Genomic DNA, 26711 nt, shown 5'->3' with positions numbered 1-26711 from the left:
AGAGTATATCATCCTAGTTTTCTCAAAAATGTGATGCACTTGCTGCTTTATTTATCTGTTGTAATTGAAAATACTGGAAATTACACATATTTATGTACAATACATGCCTGTTTTAGTGTTTAATCAAGGGAGTCAAAGTAATGCTTAAGCATTCTCCCATTAACTGGGCCTTCTTCAGTGTCTGAACCATCCACACTTCTCAAAAAGTAGGTATTGTTTCCTTGTATGGCATAAATGACATAGGGTCCCTTCCATAGAAAATCAAACTTACCATGTTTGCCTTTGTCCTCTCTTCTGGAATCCCATCTCAACACTTTATTTCCAATAAAGAAATCTTCAGCTTTGGTTCTTTTGTCAAATATTCTTTTGATCTTTTCTTGTAGAACTTGGGTTCTTTGATAGACTTCTTCTCTTGTCTGCTGTAAGTGAATTGTTTGATTAATTCTTCTTTGGATGTCATTTGGCTCAGCTTGTATTTCTTGCAGCAACTTAATCACAGGAATTCCTAAAGATGTAGGAAACTTTGCCTCTAGCCCATAAACCAATTCATATGGACTCATGCCAATTGATCTCTTGGTGGTCAATCTATCTGCCCACAGTGCATTTACCAGCTTCTTATGCCAATTCTTTTTGTTTTCCTCCAAAACTTTTTTAATGATGTTGATGAGACTTTTATTGGAAGATTCAGCCAGGCCATTACCTTGAGGATAATAGGCAGTGGAATGACCTAGGGTCATGTGATACTTGTGACAAAAATTGATCATTTTCTTGGACTTGAAAGCAGCAGAATTGTCTGTGATAATTTTATTTGGACAGCCAAACCTGGACAATATATTGGTTTCTAGAAATTGTATAATAATGGAGTCATTGGCTTGCCTACAAGGGATGGCCTCTATCCATTTGGTAAAATAGTCTATTGCAGTGAGGATCCACCTATGCTGGCCAGAGGATGAAGGGTGAATTTCACCAATGAAGTCTAAACCCCATTGCTGAAATGGTCTCTCAGTTGAAATTGGTTTGAGTGGTAAAGGCAACAACTTTCTCTTGTCCTAAAAGATTTGGCATTTGTGGCAAGACATCACAAACTTCTTTACATCAGCAAATAAGGAGGGCCAATAAAATCCAGCCCTTAGGATTTTATCAGCTGTGGACTTCCAGTACAAGTGTCCTCCACAGTCACCAGCATGAAATTCTTTGAGGACATTGTCAGTTTCTTCTAACGTTAAGAAATTGAGTAAGATTCCCTCATGATTTTTCCAAAATAAAACATTATCAATAACACAAAAGTTTGATGCTTTCATTTTCAAGAATCTTCTCTTAGTTCTGGACAACCCTGGAGGAGCTTGCAGGTTTAGTAATACAAAACATATATCAGCATACCATGGGGATTGTATAAAGGCTTGGTTGATCTGTGGAGTCGCCATCTCCTGTTCGTCGTCCAGTTCATTAATGTCAAGGGCTTGGAAATTTGTTTCAGTCATTAATTTGGCTAGGCCTTGACCTTTGATCAGTTTGGTCGGTTTGATCTCAATGTCATATTCCAGGATGTTAGCAATCCACTTGCCTCTCTTGCCTTCAAGGCCCTCTTGGGTTAGAATATCTTTGACCACTGCATTAGGAACATAAGCAACTATATGAAAATACAAGATGTAGATTCTGAAATCCTTGATGGCTTTTACCAATGCATAAGCTTGTTTTTCCATGATCTGATATTTCAGGGGAGCATCCCTAAGTGCTCTGCTGAAAAATGCAATGGGTTTCTCACAGCCTTGGTCATCCTTTTGTAGTAAAACAGCAGCAATTGTATGCTCAGAAGCAAAAGAGAATATGATAAAATCTTGATAAAATCTAGGGCTTGTTAGAACTGGTGTGTTTGCCAATGCTCTTTTGATATCCTCAAAAGCTTGTTTAGCTTCCATAGTCCATTTGATCTTGGAATCCTTTTTTAGCATATTGTTTAGCAGTCTAATGAGTTCAGCCAGATTTGGAATGAATCTCGTCAAGAAGTTGATCTTTCCTAGAAAGCTTTGTAACTCTTTGACATTTCTTGGATGTGGTACTTGTAGGATAGCTTGAATTCTTTCTGGATCAATCCTAATACCATATTTTGAGATTATATGTCCCAGGAGTTTGCCTTCCTCCAATCCAAACAATGATTTCTTTGGGTTCAGGGATATGCCATATTTTCTACAAATTGTGAAAACCTGCCTCAAGTGTTCTAAGTGTTCTTGATCTGATTTCGAAAAAGCAGTTAGATCATCAAGGTAGACAACTAGGAAATCATGAAGTTCCTTGGTAAAGGCAATATCCATTGCTCTTTGGAATGTAGCCCCTGCATTTTTAAGTCTGAAAGGCATCTTAACATATTTGAATGTTCCCCAAGGTGTTGTGAAGGCAGTTTTGTCTTGGTCATCCGGGTGTACTAGAATCTGATTGAATCCTGAGAAACCATCTAGTAAGGAGATCCTTGAGGCTCCCACCACCCTTTGCAAGATATGATCCATTTTTGGTAAAGGATAATGGTCCTTGAGAGATACTTTGTTCAGATTCCTAAGGTCCACACACAATCTGATTTCTCCTGTCTTTTTCCTAGTAGGTACTAGGTTTGAAATCCATTCTGAGAACCTGATTGGGGCAATGATCCCTGCTTCATACATACGTTTGACTTCTTTTTCAATGAGGGGGAGGAGGACTGGATTGATTCTCCTGAGTTTCTATTTAAAAGGCTTTTGATTTTCTTTTAATGGTATTGTGTGTTGGATAACTGATGTATCATAAGACTTAAGGTCCTCATAGCTCCAAGCAAAGACATCTTGAAATTCTTTAAATAACTCAATGTATTTCAGCTTCTGTTCAGGAGGTAATGCTTTGGCTAATTTGACCATTCTGGGATGTTCATGGGTCCCAATGTTGCAATCCTCTATTTCAGCATTCAGTGGTTGGATTTTTGGTTTTCTTGAGATATCATTTGAGTCAAATAGATCCTCCAAAGGGGTAAGGCCTATGGGCAGAAAATTATCCTTCAGCTCAATTACCTCATCTTCTGCTTCAGCCATTTCCTCTGCGTTTTCTGATTGTTTCAACTGTCGTATAGTTTCACTGTCAAAGGTGGTCGGATGTATAACCATATCTGTTGTTTCAGCTGACATGTTCTGTGTAACTGTGCATAGTTGTGGTTGATCCTCTCTGGTACTAGTGTCAATGTTCATGCCCGAAAATTCTTCCTTTAAAGTGAGGAAGTTTTTAATCTGTTTGTTACTGTCAAAGACTTGCCAATTCTTGATGTTATCCGGGACTGAAGGTCTGTGTTTGATTTCAGCTGTGAATGTATGATTGTTTTTGAAAGGTAATTTACAAGTGCTGGCAAAAGTTGCCAAGCTGTGAGCATGTAGGTTGAGTTCTCTGGAAATCTTAGTCAATTGTGATTGTGAGAAGCTCTCAAGTATTTGAATAGATGTCCCCTTGTATGATCTCAACCTCAGATCATTTGTGGTGAAATTTCCCTTCATTTTTTGTATGACCAAGTCTGAATCTCCTAAGATTGAGACTTTGGTTGCACCTAGATTTTTTAGGAGTTTCAATCCTAGCAAAAGAGCTTCATACTCAGCCATGTTGTTTGTGCATCGGAAGTTTAGTCTATATGCATGGCCCTCAGCTTGGTCATTGTGCATATTGTGGATCCATACTCCTGCCCCAGCTCCTAGCTTGTTTACAGAACCATCAAATTCTAGATACCACAAAGTTTCATGATCAAGATTTGGTTTGAGATTTTCAGTGAGTTGAATTATGGGCAGATTTGTTTCTTGCAAGTTATTAGCCACATCATTTCCTTCTATCTTGTTATTGGCCATCACCACGGTCCCTTGGTCTTTACAAGTAGATTGTTCATCTGATTCCTTGGTCTCTACTGTCATTAAAAGTTCGGAATAAGCTTTGTGACATATGTCAGCATTGTAGAGAATGAATGAATCCATGTCTGAGTGTATGGAATAGATTGGAAAGTTTTGAGGCTTGTCTTGACTGCTTACCACATATTTCATCAGAGTTTCCTGGTACAATCTCTTTGGCTGTCCAAAGACTGAAATAGTTGCATAGGACATGTCCAATTGCAGAGATCCTTGAAGTTTGGCCCCCCAGGATCTGGACAAGAGCATGCCATACTTAGGGGGTATATCAGCTACCACTACATCCATTAAGATAGTTTTGGTAAGGTATTGGACTAGGGAGACACATAAGTCTTTAATTAGGCCTAAACATCTGACTTGGCTTGAATCAAATGAGAATAGATCCTTGTAAGGTCTTGTGATGTCCAAGTCAAGTTTTTCCATTACTGATTTGGGCATTAAATTGTGTGAGGCCCCAGAATCAAACATTGCATTATGTAGAACCTTGTCATGAACGTTCAGACTGACATAAAAAGGTGGTATCCCTCCATTCTCTGTTTTTCCATCAACCTCAGGTCCAAACAACAGTTCTAGTTGGTCATCTAGGATATTCACAGCATCTTTGTTGTCTGCTATTTGGAGTGATCTATTGATCTGCTGTCTATAAATGTCATGTTTGGCCAATTCCGAAAGAGGAACTGATATCTTTAGCTTGCTTATCTCTGTTTCCATGTTGAAAGGCTTTTCCATCTGAATTCTGGCATTCATTGCAACCGTTTTTTCCCTTTCGGTTATATTATCAGGGGTTCCTTGTTCATAATTGGGTATATTTTGAGTAAAACTGGTGTCATGTTTGTTTCCTGGGGGAGCATCGGCCTTTGTCTTTAATAGATGGGGTGTACTTGGCTGATTTTGAAAGGACTGTTGTTCTGAAATGTCTTCCACTCTTACTTCTGTGTTAGGTGGTTTCGAGCTGCCAGCTGATTGAGGAGGAGTAGCATTTTCATTGATCTTTTTTGGTTGTTTGTTATCCTTCGGTTTGGGAGGTACATGTACATCTATGGTTCTGGTTCTTAGTTTATATTGTTTATGTACTTCATACACAGCTGCATTATAACCTTCTTTAAAATCAAATGATTCTCCTGTCTTAGTGTGGAATTGACTGTCATTGTAATCCTTTTGGTCTTCCTGTGTTAAAAAGATTTGATTTTCACCATCCAAACCCATTAGATTGATGTGAGGGTCTTCACTAGGTTCACTAGATGTTGAAGCCTCAGCATAATTCTCTTGAAAAGGAGGTCTGACATGCTGGTCAGGATCAGTCCTTACAACATTAGGATTTTGATTTTTTCTGAAGTTTGTGTTTCTAATATTGCTAGTTTGACCTTCCCAAGATGATTTTCTCTCTATGGTTTCCACCCTATCTCCAAGTCTATCCATCCCCTTGATGATTGCATCTAACTTTTGCTCAAATGATGAGGGTTCTTCTTTGAAAGTAGTTCTCCGTTCAATTCTTTCCCGGTTTCTTTTTGCAATTAGATTTGCTTCTACACTCACAGCTATGTTTTGCATATCTGCTAGAGTTGCAGGGGCTCTTTCTCTTAGCTGATATGCCATATCAGCATCAAATCCATCAGGGAACTTAATCAATGCTAAATCAGGTGGGGGTCTAAGATTTTGAGGAATGGCATTGTAAATGGTGTTAAATCTGGTGCAATAGTCCAAGACAGTTTCTTGTGGACCTCTTTTTATGGTGTCATATTCAGATAGAATGTGTAGAGGGTCCTTTTTATTTTCCCATCTGTTGAGGAAGGACTGATACAGGGCACCCGAATTAGCTATAGAGTTTGCAGCCAGTGCCCTGAACCATGTTCTCACTTCACCTGTCAGACTTTGGACAAAGATTTTCATCCTTACATCATCATCATCTATCTCATAGTTCTCAAAGTAGTCTTGCATTTTCTTAGTATGCTGTAAGGCAGTGTATGTACTGGTTCCATCAAAATAAGTTATTTTACCTTGGTAATCCTGTGGCATGGCCCCAGGATTGTTAGGCAGCTGAAGGGGTGCATAACGATTAGCCATATTTGGTAGGATAAGTGGGACAACTGGAACAACAGGAACAACTGGGATAACAACAGTAGTTTGTGTGTTGGGTGTTGACAATGTGTTTTGTGAAGTGGATGATGAAGAGGGGGAGGAATGAATTGTATGGAGGTGAACAGTTGGCTTAGAAGGAGTGGGAATAAAACTATGCTGAACTGCCTCAGGGCTAGATTCAGGAGATTGCTCTGGTCCCTTTTGGCTCTTATGAGTTTTATGGATCAGATTGGGGTTATCGAAAACAGGAGGAGGATTTGGGTCAGGATTTGACCTGGTATGCCTAGTTTTCTTCTTAGGAGCCAGCTTCAGAACCTCTTTTTGGTATTTTTGAGGATATTTCTAGAACTATTTTAAGGGACTGCTCAGGTTTTTTGGAACCACTGTCTAAAGACAGACAGCAGTTGAAAAATACGCTCTTCCCCAGTTGAGTCGCCAATTATGTTATCACTCAGGTTGTTCCCTTTGACTCCCAAGGGAATACGGCCGAGGTAACCACTAACCAACCTTTGGGTCACAGGTTCTAGCCTACCTATGACCAAAGAGGGCTCTCTCTTTATGTTTTAACTTTGATTGTTTAATATGTTAGGCTAGTTATGATGCTCAGGGTTTTGTTTTACGGAATTTGCTGGATGATGACTTCAGTCAAGACTTATATGTGTTTACCAGAGCGTTCTAGGCCATTGGGCATGGAGTCAGTGGTCCTTTAGTTGTTTGATATGCTGTGTTGATACAGTAACGATGCTGCAGAGCTAGATAAGTGTCTAGGAAACAATGTTGAAACTGATATTAAGTGTGATGTAACTAGGCTATGAAAGGCAATTAAGAATCTTCCAATAAACTTGGTATGGAGAAACAGTGAGAATATTATTTAGAAGCAATGAAGAATTTCTATATAACATTCAGACTTATAGGATTAACGAAAACATGAGCAATTAAGAATTCATGTCCATAATTAATTCTGAAGAAAACATTTACAATAGTAAAGATTGAGCACAAGGTGTAACCAAACATATCCTGCACTATTCCTTTTCTCTACTGCTAGATTAGTGAGACATGTGTATGATTTAGTAAACATAAGAAGACAAAAACGAGATTGAGAAAAACTTATTATTCCACCAGACAGCACAAGAATTCTGCACCAGCACGCATGGCATCAGCAAGACATCAAAGTTTCAGGAAATCACTGAGCTATTCCAGCCCTTTGCATTATATAATCTGAAAGTATACAATACATTTGCCTCAGAGTGAAAATCACCAACCCCTCATACGTTATTAGGGGAGGTATATATACATAATTTACATAAGAAAATATCCTGCTGATCAGTAAATGCTTCATTAATGTTATGCCAACTCCTGGAGCGTTGCAGCTGAGGGAGTAAATGCTGTAGTAACTCCTCAATGCCTTAGCTATCAAAAATGGTTAGAAGATATTGACTTTGTGGGTGCTGGAGTCGGTTGAGGATACGCTGTCAAAAATTGCGTATATCTTATCTTTTGCTTGCTGCCGCTGTCTTTTGCTGAGACACCTTTCAGCTGCCTTTAATGCTGTTTGACTTTTGCTGAGCTGTAGCTGATTGGGATGGAGCAAGTGAGGCTAATGTGGCAAAATTTGAAGCATTGCCTGCCACCAATCCTCCTTGGGCATTTGGTGTCTTCGGATCTTCACCAAGGTCTCATCTGCTTCAGTATATCTGTAAAAGTTTGGAGGAATCTCAAAAAGGTGGTGGATTTCATTTTCAATAAAAAATATATTCTCAAGTTTTTTCAAAAGGCTCTGCCCTGTTGGAGGCCCTGCCTCCTCAGAAGTACTGCCAGATGCAGTAATCTGGTTTTCAATATAATTTGACATTCTGGTGGCGTATTGTTCTCGAGAGTTCAGTCTTCCTGCACCATCTAGTAGGCTGGGCAGTCCCTTCGCTTGCAATGCTCCCATTTTGGCCTTGTACTCGTCCACCTCAGCCTGAATTTCGTAGCACTTCCTCTCCACAGTTTGCACATAATTCCTGAGGGTGAGTACCTTTTTAATTGTAAGGACAACATCTGTTCTGTTAACAATATTGATGGCTGCCATCTCTTCTTTGGTTTGCCTATTCAAAAAATCTATCAATCTATTGGCCAGCTCTAGCCTGTTTCCCAGCACTATCTTGGCCCTTTGAACCTCTGTTTGTGCTTGGCCAATCAAATCCATCTGCTCATGCAAAGTCTTAATTGATTTCCATTGTCTGGTGATGGATTGGTCGATGCGGGCACACAAAATTCTTTTGATTTCTGCCATAGCAGTCTCCAGCTTGAGCTCCTTTTCCAAAATCTTTATTTTTTCTTTCAAGGCCTTTATCTCTCTGCCTTGTTCTACCACAGTCATTTTCGATTTGTCATATTTGGCATCTAGGTCTGCCAATTTTTCCTTAGCCTCCTTTAACTCATTAGCCTGGATCTCCATTTCTTTAATGGCCTTGGTCAGCTCTTCCATGCTTGTACTGGAGTCTGGAGCGGTTGTCTTTGCTGCTTCTGTTGTTGCTGTTGTTGTTATAGGGGCCACTGCTGCCTCTGCAGTTGTTGCAGTGGTTGAAGTGGTTGGAGGAGCTTGGGATGTGGATTCTCCCTGCTTATCTTGCAGTAAGCCTTCAAGCTCTTTCTCCAAATCAAGGACCTTTTGGTTGAGCTACATTATAAGGTCCAGCTGCTCATCGGCCTGCTTTTCCTTCTGTAATTCTGCTGTCTGAGGGTGCTCTGTGGGCAGCAGCTTCAACCTCTTCTTCAGTGCATTGAGGTCATCTTCTTTTTTCTTCAGGAGGGCCCTTACGCCCTTTGGATCCTTAGGATCATGTCCTAAGTCTACAATGATGTCTTCCAGTGATTTTATTCTATTGTCCTTGGCCATGGAGGACATTCTTTCAAAATCCAACTGAATGTTGGTATTTTTCAGTGATTCTTTCAATTCATGGGCCATGGTTGCTCTGTCCACCAATGTGGCATAGACCATCTCTCCAGTTTGCTTGTGGAGTTCTATTTGGTCCATGGGGTGAATGTCCTTGGCCATGACTTCCACCCTTGTCCTTACAAAATCTGCCGCTGATTTAGGCTGCGGCACTTTAGGCTTAAAATGACTGAGGATCATTTTTTCCTCTTGAATGTCATACACTGACATTATCCTTTCTTGTTGGGCTGGGGTTGCATTTAGAAACTGCTTATAGACTTCCACCCTCAGCAAGTCATTCTATGCCTTTATTTTCTTGAAAGAAGCCTTAGTGCTTTTAGGCTTCTTGCTCTGCTGCGTGGAGGATGACACCCCCAAGCCAAGTGGTAATCCCTGTTCCTGCTGAAATGAGCTTGTACCTGTATGCTGGCTGCCTTCTCCATCTTTTCTTGAACTGTCAAGGGCTTCTTCATTGATTTCTTCTACCTCTGGAGAATCAACCCTTTGCCTTTTGGACTCCGGTTGCTGGGAGGATCCACTTGCAGGAGTGGACTCTTCTCTTTCCCTCTTCTTACCCCTCTCCTCATGTTCTGGGGTCTGTAAGACTGGAGCAACTGGTGGCTCAGTTTGTGGAGGGGGGGTCTGCTCTTGTTGCTGCTCACTAGAAGGGGTAGACTGTTCTTTTGGTGCTTCCTCTTCAACACCCATTATTCCTTTACCTTTACCTGTATCTGGGACTGCTGCAAAAGGTATCTATTTGGTCGGTGCAGATGTTGAGGCCGAGGTCCCTTCTCCTACTGGCTGCAGTCGCTTGAAGGGTACCTGCTGCACAGAATCTAGGTCAAGAGTCTTTTCCAAATCCTTTACATTCTTTTGCATTAACTCTTCTTCAGTCAATTTTTCAACTAATGTATCTGGAAGCCATTCTTGCTGATTGGCATATTTTTCAATATGTGGGTACTTGCAGTGCTCATAACCTAGCAGTCTGTACTTGACTCTTCTAGCAGTGATGAAGCCCTCAGGGTCATAGGGGACCCACCGAAAGCTTCTTGAGAGCATGTACTTATCTTTAAGGATTAGCTCAGCATCTTGCCATCCCTCTTTTTTATTCATGATGAAGGGGCCCAGGTGATGTTTGAACTTGAGATGGGCTTTATTTTTGGAGCTGTGAAAGTGAGTGAGATCAGAGTGAATGAGCTGCCTATAATACTCCAAGGCAAATATCCTCATGGGCACATATTTTGGGAGCCTGTATGGACAGAGCTCACAGCCATAGATTCTGATGACTGTATGATCTTCATATAGGTACCAATCACCTATTTTGTAATTCTTGGAGAGCTGCAGGACTTTCTGCATATCAAATGATATTCTGGGAGGAGGGGACTTCATTAATAAACAAGAGACTGGGTAAACAAACTGATCAATAAATTCACAATATGAATATGGTGACTTTTGCACTTGATGGAAGACAGATGTCCAGAAGATAACAGATCTTCTTTCCCCTTTAGAATCCAGCTTTTTAATGTAGCATGGAAAGGCCTCAGACTGATAGTACATGAAAAGGTGATAGATATAAGATGAATACTTAAAGACGCCCTGTCTACTTTGCACAACTGATCATGAATCTTGTTAGCTATGAACTTGGCAAAATTATATTTGCGGGCAGGGGGTTGGCCTGGGCTGTAAGCAGCTAAAAATACCATCATTGTTTCATCCACATGCTCACTAGTTCTGTATCCCAGCACATAAGCAATCATGTCCAATAGAAGCCTGCCTACATCAGTAAAATAAACATCCAAGTAGGGGGGTGGCCCTGTGGGCTGGCATTCAGGCCTCATAAATATCTTGGTGATTTTCTGAATGTCTTCACTAGACATCTTAGCACCTGTGTCCAGCAGATAGTTTATGGAGAAAGGGAACAACAACTCAGTTTGATTGAAGTTAAGCATCTAGTTGATGGATTCAGCATTAATGTGAAAGAGGATGCTCCCAGATGGAGACTTAATAGCTCTATGCTGCACATCATAATTTTCAGCACATAGGCGAATAATCTCTGGAAAAATATTGACAGAGGGGAGACAGTAGTGTGGCAGGTTTAACTCCCATATCCCATATGTGTCCTTGCCATTCAGGTAGCCATCCCTTAATTCCCTGAAGGTCTGCAAATGGTCCTTATCAGTCACACAGTCTTGGATAAGGTAGTCCCTGTCAGCAAGAGGCAAGGACTCCAGGTCTTTATTTGGTGCATTTATAGGAGCAACACTGAGGGCTGTGGGTGCAGGAGCAGCCATTATGTAGTCTGAATTTGAACAAGGTGAGTGAAATGGTTTGCAAGGCTCTTCAAAACTCAAGTGACAGACTGAATATAGACAGCGATAGAGATTCTCTTCAAAGTAGAAATGAGCAGGCTATGCAGGACTGTCTCTGCCTTGCTTGGCTAAATTCACAGGGATTGTAAATTGATAGGGATGAATTGCAGAGGGTATGTAAGATTCAATTTGGTGAAATTGCAGCTGGTATACACCCGGCAAAAGGGAACAATGCCGGGCAGCTCGAGGACAAATTTACAATTTTGGTCCGTGAATTGACTGTTTCAATGTCAAATTATGGCGCTGGGGCAATGCAGGTTACTTTAGCTCAAATTTAAGTAGCAGACAGTGTTTAATTTGGAATTTGACAAGTGCTTTAATGGTGAACTTGCAGAGAAATGGCATGCATGGGCAAAACACGAGAATTATGGTGAATACCTGGATAAAATAGCTCGGAAAGCCTGCGGGCCGAACCGTGAAGGCTCAAGGTAGCTGAGTTGATGAGTTCTGGCGGTTGCAAATTCGAATTTGGAGGTTCGGAGGCGACTTGGCGGTGAAGCGGCGACAATGGCTCTGTCTTTTTCGCTCGAAAATGACATAAAACGGCCAAAACCGCGATTTTTAACGACGAATTCGGCCAAAAAGGGTCATTGGCGCTTTTCCGCCGATGACGTCAGCATGACGTCATGGCGGGCCCGGGGTATGGGGTGACGTGGACGCTGAGCTGGGGGCCAGCGTGGCCGGACACGGTGGCAGACAGAGAGCGGTGGCAGAGCTACGTGGAGGGCCACGAGGCACGAGGGCGGGCGGAGGTAGTACAACGTCATGGTGACGTGTAGGTGACGTAGCAAGGGAGGTGGTAACGGGGAGGTGGTAAGCGGTCTCCCCGCACCACCTTTGGGCGAAGGCGGTATCGGCGAGGGGGGCTGCGAACAACCCCGCCGATCGCCACGTGTCTTGTGTACGAGCACCAATACCACCATCTCCCCGGACGTTAAAGGGAGACGGGTCGGGGTTTTGAAAAAGACCGCCCACCGTTGGATGAGGGGCGGTAGACGATGGACGGCTGGCGGGCGGCCGCAGTTTGTCGTGCAGCTTTGGGTGGGGACCCGCCCGACAATAAAATATTCAGTTTAATATTTGGGGCGCGGGACTTTGGGTTTAAGGGTTTCTGTGGGTTTTTTGAGTTTTTTGGGTTTTTTGAATTAATCTGTCGGGGGGGATAAAGGGTTAGGGTTAGGTTTGAGCAAAGGGAAAGGGGTTTTTGATGAAATTTTTGGAAAAGAGGGGAAATGAGGGTGTAGTGGAGGTTACTACTCTGACCAGAGGTCAGAGCAATCCCAAAGCAGGGTTGACCATAGTCCCTGATGGACTAATGTCTCCCTTAGACAAATTTATTTAGCTATAGTGCTAAAGGGGGATATTTATACATTGCTTGGGGTTTTATACACCATGGTGTTATAATAGTAGGGGAAAGGGAACATAGGTGATTTAATGTAAATACAATTAGTAGTTAGTACTGGAGGGAATGAGAATGGGAAGTGGTGGTTACTAAGCTTTTCAGGGATCAAACTTAGTTAGGAAGTAGATCAAAATGAAAAGAATTTTTACACAAGAAATGTGGCTTCTTTTCAAAGAAAGAAGTCATTTATGACATAAAATTTGTACAAATGAAAAGTATAAGGAGGAATGATCAGGCAGATCCTGCAGTGCTCATGGGAGATTAGTGAGAAACTTTGAAGGGGATGAGGGAAGTTAGTGATGATTTGGAACTTTGCCACCTAGGCCACTGCTCTTGTCTTTCCTGCTGATGGCCACTTTGATTTGCTCCAAGTGATGTGCTTGGATTTTTCTTTCTGCAACCTTCAACTGCCTACCCTGCCTATTATGCCTAACATTTTTTCTTCACTTTGTATGGGTGCACTTAGTCTTGCAAACCCTGACAATTCTCTTTACTTTTTGCTGCCCTCCTATCTAATTCTACCCTTATGGCTTCCAAGGGCCCAGATTAAGCAGTTGGGCTCCTTTCTTTCTCTATCAACCTAGTCATCTGTCAAGATTGAACTGTTTGATCAGGTACTTCCTCTCTAGTTTACAACTTGCAATTTAGATCATGGTGAGGCCCAGCTTGAGCTGTTGGACCACCCATCCAAACAGTAGTGGCAATTAGGACTAGCCACTTTCATGGTCTTTGTTTGGGGTTCATTTCTTTTATTTTTTCATTGACCAATTCCTTTTCTTGCCCCTTGATTTTTCTTTTAAGGCATACCCTCTTTTCATTTTTTAAACTGTCTGTTTCTTTCACAAAAATGGAACCTTAACAGCATGGAAGGTAGACATTTTTGGCACTTCCATTGTCAATCATGAGAGATGAGAACCTATTGGTATAGGAGGCTAACACTGATCATGCTGCAATTATATATTTAATGAATAAACCTGATGTGAATGCTCGTATTATTAGATGGTTACTTTTGTTGCAGCAGTTTGATTTGACTATCGTTGACAAACCAGGTAAAGAAAATGTTGTTGCTGACTTCTTGTCTAGATTGGGTTTACCTGCAGGTGAATAAGGGATAGTGGATGACCAGATGCCAGATGAACATCTGTTCGCTATCTCAGTACTCTCTCCCTGGTTTGCTGACATAGCAAACTACCTGGTCTCAACACAGTTCCCTCCGCATCTATCCTCAAAGGAGAAGAGTAGAATTGTGAGGAAAAGTGCCTCATTCACTTGGATCTGGGGCAACCTGTTCAAACTTGGTCCCGATCAGATCTTAAGGCATTGTGTAAGGGAGGAGGAAGTCTTTGACATCCTCCTAACTTATCACGATGGGCCTTGTGGAGGACATTTTGCAGCCAAGAGGACTGCCTTCAAAATTCTACAGGTAGGCTACTATTGGCCCACGCTTCATCAAGATGTCATAAGATATATCAGCCAATGTGACCGATGCCAAAGGATGGGGAAACCGACTCCAAGGGACGAAATGCCTCTCCAACCTCAAGTGACTCTTGAGCCATTTGAGAAGTGGGGTTTGAATTTTGTGGGTCCTATCAACCCTCCTTCAAAGCAAAGGTCTTACATCATTGTGTGCACAAACTATCTGACAAAATGGGCGGAAACCAAGGCAATCAAAGCAGCGACAGAAGAAAAGGTGCCCGAGTTTTTAAGTGAAAACATCTTCTACAAATTTGGCTACCCAAGAGAGTTAGTCACCGATCAAGGAAGCCAGTTCACCTCCAACTTAATTGAAGACTTGCTCGCTCATCACAAGATCAAGCATAGGACTTCCACCCCATATCGTCCTCAAGCAAATGGGCAGGTGGAAGTCACCAATAGAGCATTAGAAGGGATTTTGACTAAGCTGGTGAGTAGCAGCAGAAAGGATTGGGTAGATCGCCTGGTTGAGGCCACTTGGGCTTACAACACCACTTGGAAGACCACAACCGGTTTCACACCTTATGAGCTGGTCTATGGGAAGAGAGATTTGCTGTCAATCGAGTTTGAGTACAACACATTGAGGATGGCAGCTCAGATGGACCTAGACCTCAGCCATGCTCAACAAGAAAGGTTATTGCAGCTGAATGGGTTAGATGAACACTGAATGCAGGCCCTCCTTCACTCAGAAGTGGTTCAACTTCAGAGGAATATATGGCATGACTAGCACCTCAATGACAAACAATTCCAACTGGGAGATTGGGCACTGTTGTATGATTCCAGACATAAGGATTTCAAGGGGAAGCTGAGGACACGATGGCTAGGACCATATGCAGTGGAGAAGTGTAATGACAATGGTTCTGTCCTTATCCAAACCATTGATGAAGAAGCCATCCCCATGCTCGTCAATGGGCATCGACTAAAGATCTACAGGAAACCTCTTTCTAGGCAAGAGTTCATCAAAGCTGTGGAAAAATTAGTGTTGGTCATAGAGAAGGGTTCTGCCTTTGTTTTGGGCATACCCTGAGCATCATCATATAAAAAAAAAAAAAAAAGATCCTTGGGTGAAAACCTTTCTGAGGCGCCCAAGGCAGGCGGTAGGGGTGAAAACCTCATTGAGGCGCCCCTGCTGTCTCTCTGAAAAAAAATTGGAATAAAAAGATCCTTGGGTGAAAACCTCTCTGAGGCGCCCAAGGTAGATAGTAGGGGTGAAAACCTCATTGAGGCGCCCCTGCTGTCTCTTAAAAAAAAAAGAAAAAAAAAAGAAAAAAAAAAAGAAAAAAGAAAAAAAAAAGAAAAAGAGAAAAAGGAAGAAAAAGAAAAAAACAGGTTTAATCTCTGGAAATTGTTGCAGGTTGCAGGAACACAATGCAAAAAAGAGGCCTCTCAACTGAAGGACAAGGGTCCCTACCAAGCTACCAGGCAACCTCACAAACACTCCCTCCATGAAAACTCATTTCTTCCAAGGTTTGGACACAATCTGGTCATGGTTTAGCCTTCTACAGGAAGCTACAGGACTTTCTACAGGAAGTTTTGTATTTCTATAGGAAACATCCTGTAGAGCCTTTGGGCGGGCTAGGACCGATTATGAAGAAGAATTTGAAGCTTGAAGTCCATTGAGGAGGCATGCAACCACTCTTTTCTTCCATCCTCCACTTGTTTCACCTCTTTTCACCACCATTGCTGCCATATGGTCGAATATACCTGCACAGTCATACCAGAACTTTGTTTTCTCAAAAATAAAAATAAAAAAATTCAAGTGGTAAATAAACCATGCAGAGGCTCACACACTTTACCTGTCAAGGCAATATCAGGACCCTGCACCTGTGAATGCGACTCAATTATTTCGGCATGCACCCCAGGAGGAGAAACGGCTACAAGAATCCTGTAGCAGCTGATCCGGCTAGAGCACATACCATGGAGACACCAGCAGCTCATGAAGCCGGTGCATGTAGCATTCACTACTAGGAAATCGGGTCTCAAGGCCTCGTAGCCAGCAGCAGCCAATGAAGAGTAGCTCCAACGGCCATGCACGAAGCAGCAGCAAGCAAATCGAACATTCCTCGTCCTGAAGCCTGAGAAAACCCACGTCCACAGCCGCACAGGTAAGTGCCTAACCTTATTTCGTCAAATTACATAAGCTATACTCTAAATGTGCATGACTGTGATAATGAACGGATTGAACAAGTCGGGTAGCCATTCCACTGGCCACCACAACCAGTCTAGAAGCCATCCACGATTTCTACAGGAAACTGCGCTACAGGGAGCCCGACATTACGGAGAAGCTTGGACTGTTCACGTCGAGGGTGGAAATTCTTAGTGAGGTAGGCTTGAACATAACTTTCCCATGCAAATGATTCAAAAGGTGGTGAATTCAACATGTTGAGAGGGTAGGGAAAGTGTGAATAAAGTTTGTTTATGGATTCAAAAGCCGTTTTCTTATCACTGCATGAAATTGTCGTCGTAGTCTTCATCCGAGATTTTCTCCAGGGTTTTGAATTAAAATTGAGCCACTGTCAAGGCTCACCGGTCGGAAATTGTGAATTTTATATGACTGTGTGCATAACAGATACATAGCTCTGCGCTCTCTATAGAAAAATCCTACACATGAGCAGGCAAGTTCAGAACAACAAAAACAAGTTTTTTACCATGCCGGGAGGGTTCATTAGAAAAGAGCCTTCGGACTCCAAGAAATTACAAGAAACCCCTGAGGTGGTGGACTTGTTTTCCCATGCACACTGGATGTCATTCTGTGACAAGCTTCAAGGTCACGATGACAAAATTACAGAAGAATTCCTAAGGTCCTTGAAGCTGAGGTCAAAGACATTGGCCGTTGTCAACTTCAGAGGATTGACCCTCAGACTCACCCCATAGCTCATTAGCAGAGTAACTGATCTACCAATGGGGGTACCCTGGGATAAGGAGGAGAGGAAATTGGGTCAGAAAGCTAAAAAAGAGTTCTTCTTGCCAGAGGAACAATTCTCAGAGGACAAGAATGGAGTTCGAAGAACTAGCCTACAGTCGTTATGGAGTGAAGTCAGTCTCCAAATTATGAAGTATATTATGTGTGAGGGGCGATTTAGCATCGTGTATGGCTATCATTTCCAGTTGCTCATAGAACTCAGGCATCAAATGGACCTACCCTTGGAGAAAAAGTTGAGCATTCCTTACTTCCTCCTGCAGTCCATGATTGAGTGTGCCACCAAACTGAGAGAGGGGATGCCAGACCAGCTAGCCCATCATGGGATTATCAAGCTCCTCGTGGAAGATGCACTCCACACTTACACCGTCCCTCTCTCCTGGGAAACATTTCGGAATATGTCTAAGGGTGATGACATCCGAATTTTGGCCGAGGAGCTCGCTTCTTCCAACAGCGAGGAGAAGGAGCACACTCAGGCAGAGAAGAAAGTTAAAGGACCAAGAAACCCCAGGAAAAACACCAAAGAAAGAACAGAAGGGAACACAAGAAAAAATCCAAACTGCCAAAACAGGGGGTGGTAAAATTACACCAACACCCAGGGAGAAAAGACTACAAAGTAGGGTAGAAAGGAATGAGAAAGTCCAAGCCAGTGAGGGTACCCCTAAGGCAGCCTTAGTCAAGCTAAAGGAAAAAGCATCCTCCACCAAGCAGGCTAAAACGGTGCCATTTGCTTCTACAAAAACCAAAAGGCTATCTCTACAGGAAGTTTAAAAATGGCTTCTACAGGAAGCCAGAAACCAGCCACTATAGGAATTTCTACAGGAAGTCCGTAAAAAGGAAAGCAGAAGGAGAAATCAGCCGAAATTCTATCTAGGGAAGCAGCAGCCATGTTGGCCACCCTAGGTACCTCTCCCAAGCCAAAGGAAAAATGAAAGAGGGAGACTCCTCTATATTTCAAAGCAAGAAGAAGTGTAAGAATTAAAACTAGCAGAATCCAACCTCCATCCAAAGACCCAATTACCATTGAAGACACCCCTACCTCACCAAAGGAGAAGTCCCCCTCTAAAGAATCAGTCACTTATGAGCGGGGGAGCCTGAAGACATCTACCTGGAGGGAGAGAATGGAAAGATTGGATTCAAAACCCTCTCTATAGGATGCTGAAGCTGTTCTACAGGAAACATTGGCCAGGCTCAAGGAGACCGAAAGAATGGAAGGGGAGGCAGCCAAATCACCACAAAAGGAAGAAGAGGTAGAGCACATTATGGAACCTAGCCCCCATCTCAGCTTGGGCTCTTATTATAACTTCTTGGAGGCTAGAAAAATCATTCCACAGAAATTCACAGTGCCGCTTTTCTTTGCACTAGAGGAAGAAAGAGTGAGGACCCACACATGGATGAGAATAGCCAAGTCTAAGGGAGTAGTAGATATAGGTCCCTTGGAGGAACAACTCAAGGAGGCAAGAAGAGAATTGGCTATGGCAAAACATGTGGGAAACTACTAGCGAGTATTTCTACAGGAAGAAAACGAGCAGCTCAAACGACAGCTACAACTACAAGGACAAAGGAAAGAAGAGGACACAGCAGCCAAGGACACCACAACAGAACCTCAAGAAAAAGAAGGAATGCAAGCTAATCTTGAGGAACTAAACCGGCAACTCCAGAAAGGGAATTGCAGGCAGGCATAGAGATACAATCTCTAAAACAACAGATGCAAGAAAAGGAGGCACAATTGGCCTGCATGGCCAGTTGGGTAATGGATGCTCTGCAATGTAGGTAGCTGGCCAAATCCTATGGCCTATACCTAAGAGATCAGTGGTTGCAATTCCAAATTAACACATTGGCACAGAGGGGTATCTCCCAAATCCAAAACCCCAAGTAGTTCATGGATTTATGTAACAACAGTTCATTAGAAGACAAGGCCAAGCTAGTTCTACCTTCATAATTTGGCCCTTCCAAATGTAACCTCATGGGACCCCAACACAACGGTAGGGGATATGCAACTGATGGCAATGACCTCATGGTTAAACCATGAAGAAAAGAGAGCGGCAGAGGTCAGAAATGTCATGAACCGAGAACTACATGAACCACTGCTGATTAGAGCAGAGCCATGGGACCCCACAACATTGATATCAGCCCACCATCACCTAGCAAAAAACTCTCAGGCTTTATTAGAGTACATGGATCGGCAGGCTCAGGTCATACCACACTTCGAGGATATGGAGCAATTATTAGGGGACAATTGTGTTCATGCTTGCACCCGTAGGTGGAACACATTGTCCCACAGCCTCAAAATTAGGGAATATCACACTCCAACTAGAATGATGGAGGCCTTAGCATGAGTGCCTCTCTACAAGAAGTCTATGCAGAACCTCCAAGCCAGCTGGATCGGCCTCAAGCTAAGTCCACCTTTGCTTTTGGGATTGTTAGAAGGAAGCATAGAAGAAGAAGAGCATACGCAGTGGGAAGAGGTGGAAAGGAAGGCCAGATTCCATGATAGTGAGGAGGATACTACTTCAGAAGCCTGGGATGTGAGGGTGGCGATTAAAGCAATGAAAGACGAGGAGCTGGACTAGTTGCTCAGAGGATGAGCAACCCTTTTAGTAGGGGGGTGATGATGAGCCCCAAATTTGGTAACTTGTTGGGCTCATTTGGCCTAATTATCCTTGTTCAATCCTTCATTTTTCATAGCTTATGCATTATTTTTCAGTATGTTTATGTCATTTGTACGAATGAGGGTAGTCACTCTTCCTAGGTGGCTAACACGTGCTCATTTCAGGTATTTTGACACATGTTGGAGCAAAACCGAGCAATCATGGGCTAGGAGACAACCAAGCTTGGGGTGAGAATTTGTAGGGGGGTTGTCTATGGCATTAAATAGCCTTCCTCGGGATCTTCACCCCCAACTCCGAGCTCCAAAGGCCACCAAAACTGGATCTAGAAGGCAGCCAAGCAGATTTTGGAAGGAGCTGTCTACTCATAGTTTGGGCAGCCAAGTCCCATAGATTTAGGAGGCCAGCTAGGGCCCTCGTGGTGTATAAATGTTAAGGCCTCAGCCTTCATGAGGGACTTTTGAAACCATTGCATATTTTGCACTATAGTGCTGCTAGCTTTACTTTGTTCTCTTGTAGCCATTTTGTCATAACTCTTGACTTATGACTATTTTTTGATAATGAGAAGCAGTCCGATTTTATATCAACTCTAAGTTTCCTACAGGAGCCATAGCTCTTGGGGTTAGGCCCAACCTGAGAGCCTAGGGCTTCCTTCTTTTTACTGTTACCTTTCCTTTATGCATCGCTGTTTTCCTTTTATGCATTTGAAGCGTATTTCTGTTGGGCAGATTTAGTTGTGTTGGTTAAATAGGTCACTGGTTATGAATAGAATTGCTTCAGATGTTTAAAATATATTGGTAGGATAATAACAGATAAAGCTCCAAGAAAAGGGTCAACAACACTCTCAGTTTCACCTCATCCTTATTGGATCAGGGGCTGGAATTGAAGAAACAATGCTGCCCCAACAAAAACACTAGTTTGCTTGACCATGAAATTCTTAGTGTACTGTTTCCATTTGCATAAGTTAGTTATGGGTTGCGATCTCTGAAATGTTTCTTTGCATGATTGATGTACATGGTTTTGTTTCCAAATAAAGCTGTTGTTCGTTCGTCTCACTGACAGTTAGATTAGATTAGCTAGGACTTTGATTATTTGTAGGATTTCATTGATTCGGTTGAATGTACACCGTGCAGGGCATCTCCACCACTCTCTCATCCACCTAAGCTTCATCAACGCCAGCTGTTCCATCTCCTAGCTAGGTTCCTCATCTCACACCTGTCCTTTTGCCCACGTAACCCTACCTTGTTGCTCCATCTTTGTCTTAGTCGTCTTGAAGCCAAGTCATCCTTCTACACCCTCTCACCACTCCATCCACTAGTCCCTGGGTCACTCCAGGCCCCCATCCTACCTCCCTATCCATTCATGCATCTTCCCTCACTCACCCATCCTCTAAAATCCACTTTTTAATAATCCTGTAGAAATTTCTGAACATCCTGTAGAAATCTCTGAACATCATGTAGAACCCCTGGAGACTTCCTGTAGAAGCTCACAAATGAGGTTTCTTGATAGCCAAACTTTGTGAAACTATTCGGAAGGGTGTTAGGGACTCCTTAGACCCTCTCTGAACCATCCCAACCTTTTCCAAGCATTCCTCCTCCTTGATCCACCCCTGCACAGTAAAAATCCAGTTAAAAGCACATGCATGATAATTCTAATAACTTATTAAAAAATAAAAAAAGATGTTTTCTTCAGGTAGAGGTAGTCTAGGCACATGTATTTTACCTTCATAGAAGTAATGGCATTCCTTCCAGTAGTTTGCATTCTCTCCTTTGCATCAGTAGGACTAGCTGGTAAAATTAGGGTTTGCTAGGGTTTGTGTTACTTTTTGGCTTTCAGTTTCTTTCCACAAGAAGATTAGCTTCCTTTGAGTTAGCTTTCATCCATCAGTTAAAAACCTCCTTCTAAGAGCTCATAGAAGTTGGCTTAAGCCCCTAGCGGACTTGTGCCAGCTGACCAAGTGACAGCTGCGACAAGAGCTAGTACTTGTGCATACAACACCATCGCTTCCAAGTTTGTTACGAACTACCGGGTTGATAAAAGTAAAGAAGGGAGTCCCACGAGTTGTAGCATTATTGCTGCAATACTGGAGCCCACCACCTCCACCTTGCAGATTGACCCTGCCATTTGTCCACTCTCGCCCATCGCACCCCATAGAAGGGATTTTCAAGATGCATCACACCTACTATGTGTATTTAGGTGGGATGCAACGCACTTTGACCATGGAGCAGGTGAGATGGTCTATTTTTGACCAGCTCTGAGTAGCTTTTCATGTAGAACTTTTGGGAGAAGATGTAGTCAGTTGACCTTGTTCTTTTAGAGGTTGGAACAACACTTTTAGGGACTTAAGAGCCCTTGTTTTATGGATATTTATGATTGGGGTTGCAGTGCCCAAAAATGTCTATAACAAGGACACACAGCAAAATCTACGAGAAGCAAAAACAGTCCTACAGGATATTTTGCTGAACATATAGGAGGCAGAGAAATTGGAAAGGGAGGTAGGGGAGCAGCAAGAAACTAAATAAGAGGACCCAGAGACAAAACAACCCAACCCCCAACCTAACCTGGATTCTCATTATGCCCTTGTTTTCATGATCACCTTCACTAGTTTTTCATCATTTTTTCCAAGCACATTGAGAGAATCCAACCATATAATATCTTGGATATTGAATTCTGAGTGATCGTAGACTTTCTCCCACTCCATTCCACCCATCACACCTTTCCTAGGCCTCCCATCACTTCCAATACCTCACCTTTTTCTCTCGGATGTATCCTGTAGGTTCACTGTAATGCCTACATGATCATTCTTCCCTAGTTGATTCATTTCTTTTTATTTTTTGCAAAAATAAAAAAATATTTTCATTAGGCATATTTAATTTCAAAAGTAGAAAATTTCATTGCATTATATTTTTCATTCAATCATAAAAACAAAAACAAAATTCTCCAACACCAACCCAACCCCCCATTTGATCACATGGTGCAGTACGAGCCATATCACCATTCACTTTTGCAGGTAGAAGAAGAAGATGACAAATAATGTAGAGGAAATGGATGGAGATGATGAAAATGAGGAAGATCCTCTTGGATTTCCCATTCAAGATATTGATGCTAGTGTGCACATGAAGAACATCCCTCCATCTTTTCTTCCAAAATTTCATGGTCTAAGTTCAGAGGATCTGGAGACCTTTCTCTTTGAATTTGAGATTGTTTGTAGATCTTATGGTTACTTATTAAAAACTCAAAAATTGAGATTGTTTTTGGCAACTTTGAAGGATAGAGATCTTAAATGGATTATGAGTTTAGGGACTAATTCAATAAGATCATGGAATGATATGCACAAGATATTTATAGAAAAATATAAAGATCATGATCTTAAAGAAGAAACCTTTAGAATGAATCAAAGAGAAGATGAGAGTCTTAAGGATCTAATAGAGAGGTTCATGTATAATGTTAAGAGGGAAAAACTACATCATTTAGAATCCGACGCACTAAAAACCCTCTTACTTAGAACAATTAGGGATGAATGGATTGATCTCCTTAATCTCATGAGTAGAGGTTACGTATATCAATTATCATTTGATGAAATTTGTGAAACATGCAAACACATATCAAGGGGAAAAGCAAGAGTAGGTAAATCAACATCAAGATCAGTAAGTCAAGCTAAACTTGTAAATTTGTTTGATGATTTTAAAATAGAAATTCTTAGCAATCTAACAAAACAAGTAGAAATGTTAAGAATGCAAGATGAACAAAAAGAAAATGCTGATATTTGTGTTGTAGAATCATACGATGCCAAACACTGTCCATCATTACCAAGGTTGAAGGAAATTCACCAAGAGAATAATGGAGCAAGTCAATTTCCAATGCAACAATGTTATGTAGCTCGAAGAGGACCTTGGTAGCCTGTTCAGCCTGATATAATGCAAGAGCCTAATTCCCAATTTCATGGTTATGCATATCCACCTCAAAGAAATTGGAACACACCTTTTCCTTGGCAACATTGCCCATCTCAACCCCAAAACCAATCTTGGCAACAAGGTGGGAAAGAAACTCATGGGATCCATCCACAATATCCTTAATATTTTCCTCATTATCCTCCATACCCAGCTCCATGTTATCCTTACCATTCACCTCCACCACAACCACAACCCCATCCACACCCATCTCAAATATACACTCCCACTCCACTACCTGTAACACCATTTCCAAACCCACACCTGGAAGTAGCTCAGCCCACTTATAATGCTAAGGTACAACACTTCCAAACAACTCCTCTTGAGCTCAATGGTATTCACCATAGCTCAGGAAGAATATTGTAAAAAAGAGATTATATTGATATCATCGAAGGGCCACATCCAGAAGAAGAAGACTCAAAAGAGAAGATCAAAGAACCATGGGCTGCATTTGATGAAGAGTAGACAAAAAAATCAGAGAGTGAGAAAGCTCCATCATGGTTACCATCAAATCCTCCATGTATTCAAGAGATCAATCAACAAAAATAGGAAGACTTGAAAGTCATCGTAGAAGAAGACATACAAGATGATCTAAACCAACAAATGGGCTAGAGGCATCACGACTATATTGAAATATGGTTCTAGACAGTCACTAAGTTGTAGCATCACTCTCTTCCTCAACTATGCTTGATCCTTTCAAAGTCAAATCATTTTGTCTCTAAAATCCAGGTACATGTCAAAGCATACATTTCAAGCCTTCACATCATTTTTTCTATTATCTTGATGTGCACATGGCTCCATTAGAAGCATTCTTATACTTGAAAGTGATTTTGTTTTTCAAGTAGGGTTGGACAGAAGAAAAAAAAAACAAAAAAATAAAAAAAGAGAAAAATAAAAATAAAAATAAAATACAAAATAAGAGAAAAAATAAAAATCTAAGGTGAAAACCTCCTTGGAGGCGCCTAAGATTGGCTCATTGATTGAAAACCTCCATGAGGAAATCAATGTGTTGAAAAAAAAAAAAGAAAAAGAGAAAAAATAAGATCCTAGGTGAAAACCTCCTTTGAGGCGCCTAGACAGACCAATTAGTTGAAAACCTCATTGAGGCGGCTAGTAGGCCTAGAAGAGAGAAAAAAAAAGAAAAATAAAAGAATCCTTTCTCCATGCATGCATGTACTCTTCAACATCTACAAGCAACAAGAACATGTTGGTACCAAAAGGAAAATTGGTCAAGCCTAGTCAAAAGAAGTCAAATTTTGACTTTCTCCTATTTCGCTCAAATGCGCCAACAAGGCCAAGGCTATGCCAATCCATCACCTTCATCTATTTTCACCATCCACCCATCATTCTCAAGCTTCTAACACTCATTTTCCTTGTTGTCCTAAAAAACGACAGGATGCTCTGTCTTACTACATGATACAAAAATACATAGAGCAGAAATTTGTTTTTGGAATAATATGAAAACCATGCATCCATTTGCCAGAATGTTTCAGGGGGAGATGCATATGGATGATGGTAACATGCTCAAGCAATTTCAACAAATTCCAATGCACAGTTTCCAAGAAATTGGCATCCATCACCTTCAACTATTTTTGCATTTTCTCAATATCCATGTATCCATTTAAAAATCTGTTTCATGGGGAGATGCATATGGATGATGGTAACATGTGCAAGCAATTTCGGTGAATTCTAGTGCACGGTTTCCAAGAAATTGGCCTCAATAACCTTCAACTATTTTTAGTTTTTCTCAAGATTCGTGCATCCATTCACCAAAATTTTTCTATGGGGAGGTGCATAATGATGATGGAAACATGCTCAAAACGTTTTAGCACAATCTAGTCTACCATTTGGGAGATATGGACAAAACAAGTTGTCTTATAAACCTATAGGATACAGAACAACACCTACAAGATTGGCAGTGAGTAGTTTTAAAGGAGATCTAGAGGTCAAAGAAGCTCCTCCAGACCTTAGTAGCAGCATAAGGATCATCAACATCACCATCCAACACCTGCACATCCACATCAACTTAGCAGTAGCATCCATGTCTCTCCAACATCCGTCAGGTAGGTACAGGTATGCAATATTCTTGACCTCTTTTCTTGAGCATATTATGGTTAGAAATTTGTTGTCAATGCATGAGAGATGAGGTTTTATAAGCTAAGGATGGGTCAGCAGTCTCAGCCGCCTTCAACTAGTTGATTGCAACTCACTCCTTCACTCATGCAATGTTGAAAAGTCAAATTATGAAGGGTGATGATTTCAAGGAATGAGGACAACAATTAAAAGAAGAAATTTTTGCAAAGGCCAAGGTCACCACAACACTCCAAGACCTCCATCCACTTCATATTCACTATCCATTCATCATTCATCCATCCCATTTCATTCTTAAAAAAAAAAAAAGGAGAGCATCCTCTCCATTTTCATGAAATTTCCATTTGCAGGTCAGCAAGAAGGATGGTCAAAGAGCAAAGGAGGATCACAAAGAGACCCCTGTCACTCACATTTTTATTTTAGCCTTGGGAGTTGCAGCATTCTTGTTGTAATATCGAGGCTTATCACTTTTTTGCGCCATTTTCGGGGAGGTGTCAAAGTTGCATTGTTTTCTTCCCTAGTTGATTCATGTCTTTTCTCTTTTTGCAAAAACAAAATATATGCATTAGGCATATTTAATTTCAAAACCAGAAAATTGCATTGCAATATAGTTTTCATTCAATCATAAAAACAAAAAAAAAAATTCTCCAACACCAACCCACCCCCCCATTTGATCACATGGTGCAGTAAGAGCCATATCACCATTCACTTTTGCAGGTAGAAGAAGAAGATGGCAAATAATGTAGAAGAAATGGATGGAGATGATGACAATGAGGAAGATCCTCTCAGATTTCCCATTCAAGATATTGATGGTAGTATTCACGTGAATAACATCCCTCCATCTTTTCTTCCAAAATTTCATGGTCTAAGGTCAGAGGATCTGGAAACCTTTCTCTTTGAATTCGAAATTGTTTATAGATCTTATGGTTACTTATTGAAAACTCAAAAATTGAGATTGTTTCTGGCAACATTGAAGGATAGAGATCTTAAATG

The sequence above is a fragment of the Pinus tabuliformis genome, chromosome Q (assembly GCF_031772625.1).
Source record: "Pinus tabuliformis cultivar Carrire ecotype Pingquan chromosome Q, CPIR1, whole genome shotgun sequence".
Classification (NCBI taxonomy): domain Eukaryota; kingdom Viridiplantae; phylum Streptophyta; class Pinopsida; order Pinales; family Pinaceae; genus Pinus; species Pinus tabuliformis.
The sequence above is the reverse complement of the archived record's forward strand: the minus strand, read 5'-3'. Positions refer to the sequence as shown.